This window comes from Vanessa tameamea, chromosome 8 (genome assembly GCF_037043105.1).
Source record: "Vanessa tameamea isolate UH-Manoa-2023 chromosome 8, ilVanTame1 primary haplotype, whole genome shotgun sequence".
Classification (NCBI taxonomy): Eukaryota; Metazoa; Arthropoda; class Insecta; order Lepidoptera; family Nymphalidae; genus Vanessa; species Vanessa tameamea.
In genome coordinates, this window is record NC_087316.1 from 1,897,265 (window position 1) to 1,909,982 (window position 12,718).

A 12,718-nucleotide genomic window follows, 5' to 3' on the forward strand; every position below is an offset into this window, starting at 1 on the left:
GAACAATATCTATGAGTCAAATACACAGGACAGGAAAAGGGTTAATATCAGTATATCTGTATCGTTAAACTCGAAATATTCCATGATCGTGAAATGTCAGAAAGTGATCATTGATTAATAATAATATATAACATTTAAACACACTCATTAAAATGACGTATCACTGTCAGTTGGCTTTCAACATTTCACGAGTGAGACACGAGGTGAGTTCTTACAGATAGCACTGTTGGACTGAATCAAATCCTTGGCCTTTATACATTTATTTGGTAGCTCAATATGTTCGGTTTTTATTCAAATTTGTCAAACTTTTATGATGCGTAATGACGTCCCTGGCAATAGATGATGAGAGTAGATGGTAGGCGCTTAATGCACGATAAAACAATCCACTTAATAAATTTCTCACTGTCGGTTCTTACGACAACCGTAATTATAATGAGAAGGAGATCTAAATGCAAAAACTGCAATACCCTTTGCCATTTAATTTATGCATTTTAGTACAATGTTATTTTATAATCTGTGGGTTTTTTATGGTAACATTATTCTGGAAGCTAGCAAAAACTTGCTAAGTGGCAGAATGCAAAAAAACCCAGGAGCTAAATAAGGAAGTGATAAAGAGCTGAGGGCGTTTCGGTTGGAATTCGTAAAGTAATTAAACAAAACCAGTTTCAATTTATGAGGACAGGAGGCTGCTCCAGTTTGCGCAGGTGGTTCGAACAATCAGACGCATTATGGTGACCGATGAATACATTAACCGATGTTTGTTTACTTTCTATAATACGATCATATTAAAGCTCCGGACTATTGCCGTCTATTCTATTAAAAAAAAAATTAAAAAAGAAGTCTAAATACAATTTAATTTAAATATACCTTACTATTTGAATATAAGATAACCTTCTTTGTTGATCGAAGATATTTTTGAATACATTTTAATTACTGGCAATGTAAAATATATCTACAATTTTTTTTTGCATCTTTGCTGATACTTTTTAATGTATTGTGGTCTCTTGTAGCCGAAGGAGTATGTACACGGCCGTTATCTTCTATATTTTGAAACATTACCCCTTGTTATATACAATTATGTATGGATGTATTTCGCTATAATTTCCATATTCCAATCTTGATCGGCAGCGTACAAAAAAATGAAGTTTAATAAAACCTTTAGCCAATACTTCTCAGAGTATCAATAAGCAGATGGAGCACGTGAAACATTATAGTAAAGCAACAAAAGCGAATATAACTTCCCAGTAATGCGAAATGAAACGATTTTTATATAAGTCTAATTAAATAATTAAAGTGACAATACTTTTGACGTATTAACAAAACACGCAAATGAATGAAAAACGGGAATTTTCTTACACTTTTGGTTTTGTATTTGGTTTTGTTGCTTGACTTTAATGTTCCGAGCGCTCCATCTGCCTTATGTTTAATAAATATGAGTAATCCTTCAACTGTCAGATTTAATTGCTAACAAAGCCTGCTAAAAGCATATTATAAATAAGTCTTTATAAAATATCAAGATTTCGTTGCTTAGCTTAGCTCAGGGTAGACAAAATATGCTGATAATAAGGGATTCCTGATTAAACTATAAAAATAAAGTTAATCGATTGTAAGACAAAAAGTAGAAAGGTAAGCACGTAATGTCATTTTTATAAATTAGTTCTCCTAACCTGTTCAATATTGAAAAGTGAATTATAGGAAGTCGATGAACTGATTTATTTTATTACAACTGAGCAAGTATGCCCATTAACGTTGTTCGTATTCAATAAGTATTGACATGCAAGTTAATAAATTTGGAGCAAGAAAAAAGGTATCAACAAGAGTTCAGAAAACATAGAAGTGTTTTAATTAATATTATATTTTTTAAATAACTTAAATCTAAAAATATACTCATACAAAATTACAAGCTATGTACAGACAGTTAAGTTATATTATTGGTCATCATTTTATTAAAATATCTTACGTTACATTGTATATCTCGTATAACAGTTGACGGGAATACTTAAAACAAGTGCAAAATCAAATTGCAAGCTTAATAATTTGTGTTTATTACTAGATGTTATGTATATGAAGTAATTTTGCTCCTTACAGTTTTAACCTAAAAAGAGAGAGAAAGAAATAAATAACATAATATGTAATTAAGAGTCTGAATTATAAAACAAAAAATATATACGAAAAATAAATCAGCAGCAAAAAGACAATTCTCTCAGACATGTCTATTCGTTCGTAAGTCTGTCGCGACGGTGAGCGCAAGACGAGCCCCCGGTCCAATGTCGTTTGAATGCCAAGGGCATAAACCGCGTACCAAATAAGTCAAAAACACCAATTATATAAATCCTAGACCAGATAACTACTATACTTTTGTTACACTCGAATGTAAAAAATAATTACCGATCAACGGCAATTGTTTTTATGTTTATTAAGTATTAATAAGTTAAATCTATCGATACTTAATAATTTTCTCACTAGAACTTTAAGTTATACATTTAAATATATATTTATTATTGATATTATATTTAGCAACTGAAGCATTGATTGTTTTAAGTATAACCAATGATAAATCAGGTTTATACTTAAAGATAACTTAGCTAGCAGTCTGTTCTCCTGTTTTACTTTTTTATATATAAGAGTGGGTACTACTTATTTCCATTCTATTTGGTTGTAGGGCTTAGTGCAAGCCTGGTTAGTTGGTAGGTTCCGCCAAATAGCAAAACAATATTAGTATTAGTATTGCTGTCTTCCGGCTTGAAAGGTGAATGGGCCAGTGTAAATACAGTCCCAGCAACAAAACTTCTTAGTTTCCAAGGTTCTGCTCAAAGGTGGTGACCACTTAACCTAAGATGACAAATATGTCCGTCCGACTATGTCATAAAAAATCAAAGATTTAAATTTACTTCAAAGCTTGTGACACAAGTAGGTACCACAATAACCCAATATATATCTACTATACTATCCTTTGACATCCTTACAACTATAACAAATATTACAAATATTGACGCTCCGAAACTTAACACTAAATTAATTATAAATTAATTAAATATTAAATTAATTTTAAATTGATTTACATTATCGATAACATAGGATTTATGTTTGAAAAATATAATATTTCTATGCAATATCTATCAGATGTTCTGTGTAACTTATTCTCTGGTCTTTTATCTTGAAACCGTATAAAGAATAATCCGCTATTCAGTCTGTATTACATACATATTACACTGAAACGTTCGTTATGAAAGCGTTTCGTTACGGCGGTTTAAGTTACGTTTCAATATGTTTTTTCTATACTGGGCCACCTGATAGTGGTCATCACCACCCATAGACAATGACGCTGTAAGAAATATTAACCATTACTTACATCGCCAACCATTCCTTGCGCCACCAACCTTGATAACTAAGATGTTATGTCCCTTGTGCCTGTACATACATAATTACACTGGCTTACTCATCCTTGAACCGGAACACAACTAGACCGAGTACTGCTATTTGGCGGGCTTGAACAAATATCTACCATCAAGTAAATTGCCATAGTTTCACACATTCCGAAATCAATCACAAGCCCAGATTACGATCGATACTTGTACCATCTACTTAAATATCTGTAAAAAGGACGGATTATACCTGACGGAGAATTAATTTCAAAATCGGTTAGACGTACAGCTTGTCATATTATCTCAACACGACAGCCTAATTCAAAACAAAGGTACTCCATCTTTATTAAATTTATCTGGTCGTGTCTCTGATGAAAACATGAATTCGGTTATTTTAATCAGAGTAGGATTTAAAAGGGTAAATCTGAGACCGAAATGATAAAAAAAACAAAAATTGCCGCTACCCTTGTCAAATAAGTTAAGTCACCTGTCTAAGTTCTCCATTCGTGCTCAGCGGAGAAGGAAAACATGAGGTAACCTATATTACGAGATAAACTCTGATATATGGGAATGAAATGATCGTCTCCAGGCTGTTTCAAATAGTTAAAATATAATTATTATTGTACATGGAAAATGGAAAAAAAAAACCTGCTGAGTTTCTTTCGCCGGTTCTTCTCAGGTCCGAGGTGTTAAATTCCGAATCGGTGGTAGATTTTTGACTATCAATAAGCAAGTGTAAACACTTCTATATTAAATAAAGCTTTTTGACTTTGACTTTGATATGTATACAGTAGCTACCAGCCTCGTCTACAATGTCGGGATTATATACAAACTTTACATTGAAGACCAAACATAAAAATAATAATCCTCTTTTTTTCCGGCTAGGAAAGTTTAAATTCTCTGCTTTTCTATTACAGTTATTCAAGTATCACATATGCAAGGCTGCATATGCGAGTATTATACATATAAACCGTCCTCTTGAAATCACTCTATTTCTGGATGAAATCTAACTATGCATACATACTAATATATCCATACAATACCATCTGCTGTGGAATAATATGTTGAAATAAGCAAGGCTCTGCTCAGAAGAGAAATACATCGTCCAACAATTGGACATTACTGGATTTTCGTTTTAATATAACATCTCCGTAAAGGGCAGGCATTTAGCAACTAAATCCATCAAAGGATATACAATAAATCCTGTAAAGGTGAGGACCAACGTTTTGCCCAGCAGTGGGATATTTACGATCTGATACTTATATTAACAAACAAAAGCGCAATTATCTTTCTTTTACGAGTTTGATCAAAAAACCATTTAAAGTTGACCTTTGGCTGGATTTATCGTGTATTGTGGCTGAGGCATTCTGATACAAGTGTAGTGTTATAACATTGCATTAAAATTTGTAATTAGTATAAAAAAACGTAGTTGGCACGTTGATTATAGCCCGACAATAAATATATAATAAAGTTTTGTTTATTTGTATGTTTGTATGTGGAAAAAAATAAGAGATGGCCCAATGGTTAGACCGCGTGCATCTTAACCGATGCTTTCGGGTTCAAACCCAGGTATGTACCACTGAATTTTCATGTGCTTATTTGTGTTTATAATTCATCTCGTGCTCGGCGGTGAAGGAAAACATCGTCAGGAAACCTGCATGTGTCTAATTTCAACGAAATTCTGCCACATGTGTATTCCACCAAACCGCATTGGAGCAGCGTGGTGGAATATGCTTCCTTCTCTTTCCTTCTTCTCCTCAAAGGGATAGGAGGCCTATAGCCCAGCAGTGGGAAATTTACAGGCTAAATATAAAATGTTGTTTTTGGCTATTTAATTAGCGATCACAGGCGGTGATATTAATCTTCCCATAAATATATAAATTAATGCTTAATTTCGCACCTATTATATGCGTCCACGCATCGTTTGTATCACTGAATTGTAACTTATACCGACGTTGTTAGTATAAAATGAATGCTGCATCTCGGATAGCTTAACTTAAATTGCGCTTATTCCAATTTTAGCCACGTGAACACACTGCGTTTAAAAAGTATCTTTATCATTAGCAGGAACTGTTAGACTGAAAATTTAACCGCATCGTTTTTTGTCATCTGTTTATTTTAGAAATAAACTTCATAGTGAATGTATAAATTAGTTAAAAATATCTATGTTTAAATTAATATTATGTAAATAAGTATTGTGTTAACTTTTATATAAGTATCACATAATTTATATTGATCTTAAGTTACGAGTTTCGTAGCTTTGGGGGTATTAAATAAGTACTTCACTGATTATCGAGCAACTTATGTTTATATGGGCTTGCCAAGCGAAAATTTTACATCACTATAGTATTTGAATTTAAATAAACATCTTCTCTTGACGAAGTCGAGTCTTTTAACAATTTAATGCTAATCATTTAATTAAATCCGTTCGAACAAACCCGCTGACAACACGCTAGCTTATATAAATAAATATAAATTATTACAAAAATCTGATTGTAATTGCGATACAAAAGAAATAATAATAAATTAATATAATGGTTGTCTTCGTTAAAGTGCCTTTTACCATATACAATTGTTTTGTAAGCCGCTATAAGTAATATAATGAGCTGCGATAACTCATAAATAATTTATAAGTTGTAATGTGCACGGATATCGATACTCTAGGTTTTTTTGGCCCTTCCCCATATTCAGGCCTGTCCACGGAATCCGATATTACACCTTGACATAATTGATTTCATTGAATTTCAAAATTACGATTGTATTTTCTAGGAACACGACACATTTATCCTCAAGTCGTCGAGCACCCGCCTGCTTCCAATCAATTATTGTGTTCATTATTTCAGACAAATTTTTTTTTTAGTCGTATGTGTATTATTTTACTTAAAGCAATTTAATGACGAAAGCATAATATAATATATTTTTTACGAGTAAAAAAATTTAACTAGAACACGACATTTTTGTGTTATAGTTTTGCATGGTATGGTACGTGTTAGACAGAACATCTTAGTTCCCATAGCAGGTGGCGCATTGTCGATGTTAAGGAATGTTAAAGAAGTTTCTGGAGAGCTCAAATGTACTTGAATTATAATCAGTAAAAGCTTGGTTGACATTTTCGTAAAAACAGAAGCAATATTATATAAATCCTTTTAAAAATGAAATAAACACCGGAATCTGAAATCTTATTTTTTTGAAACCAATCTTACTGTCAATCGTAATGACAGGCGCCATTTTTTGAACCGAATAAAGATCGCGGTGATACTTAATTTCGACTTGATAGAATAATTATGATTGAATAACGAAACATTGCATTATCACGCAAATATCAACCTGATAAAAGCATGAGCTTGTCAAACTTTTTTTTTTAATTAAATGGTGTCAAAAGTCTCACTGGTTTATACACGATAGTGTTTCCTCCTTCAGAGATACTGACACATTTTCGGAGTAGAATAACTGATGATAGATTCGATGGTACCTATACGGGGTGAAAGTCCAACCACCTATTGAATGGTACTATTACCGTAATAGTAATATCGTAAACATTCATTTATAAAACAAAAACGATTCTAAATGTTTCAATTAAATTAGACAAACGATGCGTGAACTAATATAATAAGTACATAAACGGATAATAATTTCATATTCTTACTTGCTACACGCCCCAGCATCGCATCTACATAGACTTTCATATTGAAGGGCAATACATGCTAAAATAATTGTTTTTGTGGCCTATAAGCCGCCTCGGGCGTACGCAGAACAACTCACCCTAGTTCCATCACAATCAAATGAATGGCTCAGGAACGCATAGATAAATATAAACTTTAACATACAAACATTCATTCCTATTAACATTGACTATTTAAACCACTTGTGACGGCTATTTTACCTGACCAGAAAATCTACTACATTTAATTCATTTATTTAAATAAATTAGATATATTTTAAATCGTTAAAGTTCAAGTTGTTTTGTGAATAAAATACACAACCTTCAATGTTTTCTTTTTATTTACATTACATTAGCAGCCTGTAAATTTCCCACTGCTGGGCGAAGGTCTCCTCTCCCTTTGAGGAGAAGGTTTGGAGCATATTCCACCACGCTGCTCCAGTTCGGGTTGGTGGAATACGCATGTGGCAGAAATTCGTTGAAACTAGACACATGCAGGTTTCCTCACGATCTTTTCTTTCACCGCCAAGCACGAGATGAATTATTAACACAAATTAAGCACATGAAATTTCAGTGGTGCCTGCCTGGGTTTGAACCCGAAATCATCGGTTAAGATGCACGCGTTCTAGCCACTAGGCCATCTCGGCTTTATTTTTATTATTCTTGTTTATTTAAAAAAAAAAGAGTTGATTGTTAAAATATACTGAATCAGCTGTTCACAATACAGTCCATTATTTAAAAGAACCGAGATGGCAGGTGGATAAAACTCGTTGATCGAAAGCGAAGATTTCAGATTCTAATATGTCCAAGAATCATTGAAATTTTTACGTGCTTAATATGTGTTTATTAATTATTAAAATGTTGTAAGTAAAATTCGATGTCTCTGTTATAAATTTAGCATTATATCAGTACAGGAATAAACTCTGAGCCTTCTCCTTAATAGAAGAGACTTTGAAGAGAAATATGACACTAACGGCTTGTTGCTTACTTTTACTTCTGATTCAATAAACAAACATGGCTTATAATTAATATGGATAAGAGTTTATTGAATATACAACCCCTTCCTCACAACCAAGTCTTAAGGATAATAAGGAGTCCGGGTGCAAGGAGTCTTCTGCCGATATTGTCTTTCTCCAAATAAGATTTAAATGGTTAAGTAAACGGTGGAATGTACTCCCTGCAATCTGAATTAAGACGGAACTCTGAGCATATGCACATCATTAAAATATCATATACGCAGCGTTTTCCTATTGTTACATATACTTTATTCGATGATATTAAGAAATCGAATAAAAAAATCAGATAAAGACTTTAATTGACAGTTCTTACAGTTAGTAAAAAAACATTTTAACGCATACATCAAATATTTATCGAATGAATAATCTTGACTAAAAAAATGTATATGAGCGTAAACAAATTACGGATGACGTAACATTGTACGATTTTTAATAAATTTCGTCGATACTATCGATAATGAAAACGAGCAGTTTGGTAAATAAATGAAAACTGCGGACGCTATTAAATCAACCGATTAACGCCAAGCGATTGAGCGCCCACGATATATTGTGTATAGTATGTTAATTGAGTTTTAATACAAACAAGATATTAATACTTCATCTGTTATAACGATCACCCTTTATAATTATTGGGTTTACGAATACCAGAAGTTACAATCAAAGTTTTAAATTTACATTACTTAAGTCGCTTCGCTCAATCATATGTTAACAAATGTTATAAAGAAGTAAAATTTGTTTGTTTGTATGTATGGAGTAACTATTTTCAAATTCAAATAAAAATTTAATTAGTAGAATATTCCTGAGTGCTGTAGGGTAAAAATTATATTTATATCATGAATATTAAGCGAGGTTACTAAACTATTATCGAACGAGTCGGAAACAAATGCCTCTTAAAACAGAATATCTCTGTATGATATCACCGATTCCAAACTATATGCAACCAATAAATCCTTTTTTGCGAAATTGACGGTCGGATAACCGACTGAAACAATAACATTTTGATCTTTCAATGTTAATAACGCTTTTTTTATCATCTTCGTAATTATGTGTCGAATAATATTACATTTCATCAATTTATTACATTTTATACATATATCGATTGAAATTTATAAATTCCTTACTCTAAACGAGTTGCCATTGAAATAGAAATACTGATATTTCGGCAGAAAAAAAAAAAAAAAAAATCTGACCCAAGTTTCGAACCAGAAGACGTTACGAACCAGAAGAATTATTAACATTAAGTCCTTAAATATATATATACAAATATGAATTAAATATAGTTATTATAAAAATTATGACCGCGTTGAATGGTGGCAAGAATGCTAGCAGCATTTCCCCGTTGAATCGCAATTCCGATCCTCTGAGCAAAAAACGAACCACTTCATTTTAGACTAATAGGGCTGGGCAACAATTCCTACTAACGTATGGAATTGAATCGATATCGTTGCTGTCCAGCCGTTTTTCGTTTCGTAAAAGATAAGTAGTAAACTTTTGTGAGGAATTTAGTCGAAGTTGGATCCGAATAGAATCGAGAATGTATCTTTACCGTTTTAGTTAGTAGATTTCGATAAAGGGGTGGGGTCTTTATCGAAGTTAATAATCATGCAGAGAATTACCACATGATTGTATGAATTCAATTTGATTTCGAGCGATTATTTTAAACGATCGATAATAAATAACCATAAAGAAATATCTGACGAATTGAATGTCGGTCTCGTATAAAGTATCGTGTTTAAGGTTATTTTGTGAGATTTAAAATATCAATTTGTCGTCGTACCTAGAACTTATTAAATCCAGTATTATTATGTTATTGGTAAATAATTATAGTGAGAAACCTTTATGATATTATCGTAAAATTTCGTGTTACAAGCCTTAACTACCACTGTCTTCGTTTACGATGGTTAATGTTTTATTAAAAAAAAAATAATAATATTATAGTTTAATTATGTATGTAACTTACTAATTAAGTCTAATAAATATAAATATGTTTGTCAAAAACATTCAGCTCTGACTTTTCAATTTAAATATTAATAGTAAAACATACGTCGCGTACCTTGTTATGAATTTTCTCATCTGAGGTTTATATGACTGTAGTCGCAACATAGTTGCTATACTATTTTACTCTATATTGAATGCCTAATTACCTTGGCCACAACATAACGCGACAACGTCTTTACCTATTTCATTCATCTTATTTTAGAGTTTTCAAATTTCAAATGCGCAGGAAATTGGAAAGTTTCAGAAAGTTTAAGATCGTTTAGCATTTTACCGAGTTTTTTCATAGGGACTTCGAGCCAATAAAAATAAATAAAATTGCAACCGTGCGAAGACGGGTAGAATCGCCCGTTACAAATATGACTGCATTAACTTTAAAATCAAAACAGTGCCTAAGTTTTAACATTCGCTTTAAAACGTAACAAAAACCTTATAATTTTTTACAAGAAAATCAAGGTTTATCCCATGTCATTTTATAATCGATTTGGAATTAATATTTTCTTGTTTATATAAAAAAAAAAACGAATAACAAAGAACGTTATTAATGAGGGTATTTTATTTATTTTAAGCGATTATTCGTTTTTTAGGCTTCATTATGTGTTGGGACATGTTTACGAGAAATGATACGATTTAACATTTTAGCCGACAGAAATAAAAAAGGAGATTATGAATTAGCTTTTTAAACTGTATCTTTCGCAACATTTGCGTCTTATGTTTTTTTACATAATTTAAAATAGAATGTAGATTGGCACGGCCTGTAGTTATTAGCGCTGTAAGAAATATTAACGATCTATTTTCAGGGTTCCGTCCCATTAAATGTGAAAATGAGCCCTTATACGATCACTTCCTTGTCTGTCAGTATGTCTGTTCGTCAAGATCCCGTTTCTCAGCAACGCATAGATATATATAAAGTTGAAATTAATACCATATACTGAGGTCTGCCGTCCTTGGAGCTGTGGAAAAATAAACCTCAAAGTCTACGCAATCGAAATATATTCATATACACTCGCAAGGGGTATTAAAACCTGTAGGGTATTTCCCGTTGAATAATGAAATTTTGTAGTACAAGTATAAAAAAAAACCGAAAGCTGTAAATTCCTTTTTACATCAGTGTATCTCTCAGTATTGTATCAGAGATACGGAAACCTCAGTGTGCGAGTCTGACTCGCAATTAAATGATTATTTTTACTTATCTCTATGAGAGATAATTGTATTAAGGTATATTTGAAATGCTGTACAGATACAAATTCTTCTCCTTGTAAGAGAGGAGTTCCAAGGCTTGCAAAATTTAGTGTTTACGATTACGGTCATAGCCCGTTGCTACTACCTTTAATATTCAGTGGTGTTGCCAACCGAATAAAGGCTTCCAAATTGGTCCTCTGCATTTATTAATAACATATATATATGTATGTTTATACAAATATACATATAGTAAAAATGATATTTCTTTTGTTTTTTCTCCTACTGCAGGTGATATTATTAATTTAAAAAAAAGTAATCAATAAATGTCAAATATACTTCTGTCTATTATTTGGTATTGCTAGGATGGAAATATAATCTAGTTCTTATTAATAAGTAAGACATCATTTTACTTTATTTGGATGTTGCTCTTAAGGTCAAATTAGGGGCTTTGCTGCACCACACAACCTTTCAATATGATTGCTGCGCTACTGATAAAGGTTGATTGTTTAATTTTTCTAGTACCTAACTTATAATGATGCGTATAAACAGACATATTATTTTATTCTACATATATTCGAAAAAGTAATAAAAATAAATGCATCAAAATACAATAAATATTAGATATTTATCCGAAAATGTCGACCTTTAAGTTTTTTTTTTTTTTCATTTGGGTAATACTTATGTTTGTTGAATAATGTAACAAGGTCCACCATTTTTCAACGTGTGCTAAGATTTCGATACAAGATAAATGAGAATCATAAATTATTTTGCCTACACTATATTGCTAACAAGTTTTTGGTAGCGACTTTATTTGATATTTGATAAAAATTATTGCATTGTGCATGTTGTATTCTGGGAGGTAATTTTTAATGTAGTATTAAAAAATAACCCCAAGGACATAGATGTTCTTCTCCAGTATTCAATCTTTTAAATATCAAAATGAAATACTTGGTGGTAGGGCTTTGTGCAAGCCTGTCTGGGTAGGTACCACCCACTCATCAGATATTCTACCGCCAAACAGCAATACTCAGTATTGTTATGTTCCGGTTTGAAGAGTGAGTGAGCCAGTGTAACTACAGGCACAAGGGACATAACGTCTTAGTTCCCATGGTTGGTGGCGCATTGGTGATGTAAGGAATGGTTAATATATCTTACAACGCTATTGTCTATGGGCGGTGGTGACCACTTACCATCAGCTGGCCCATTTGCTCCTCCGCCTACCGATATCATAATAAAAAATCAATCCCTTTGAAAAAAAAAATTGTTTACCTGACCTGACAGTTTTGGATATGACCCAAAGTTATTGAACTTAATGGCCAACAAAATGAATACCCATATACGGATATTGCTATATGCTACTAATTTCAAAATTAAATGAGTTTCCGGTGGCCCATCTAGGCAGATTCCACTCACTTGATATTGTACCATTTTATCTATATCTTGAACTTCAGATGACCCTCCACTGGGAGTATGTTTAAGTTTAAGTGCATTGACATTAC

At 32.2% G+C, this 12,718-nt stretch overlaps 1 protein-coding gene across 1 annotated transcript in view; it reads left to right on the forward strand.

Moving 5' to 3' along the window:
- Nucleotides 1–12,718, forward strand: part of LOC113396315 (uncharacterized protein) — a 61,223-nt gene that overhangs the window by 38,915 nt on the left and 9,590 nt on the right. The gene's annotated exons all lie outside the window — the stretch shown is intronic.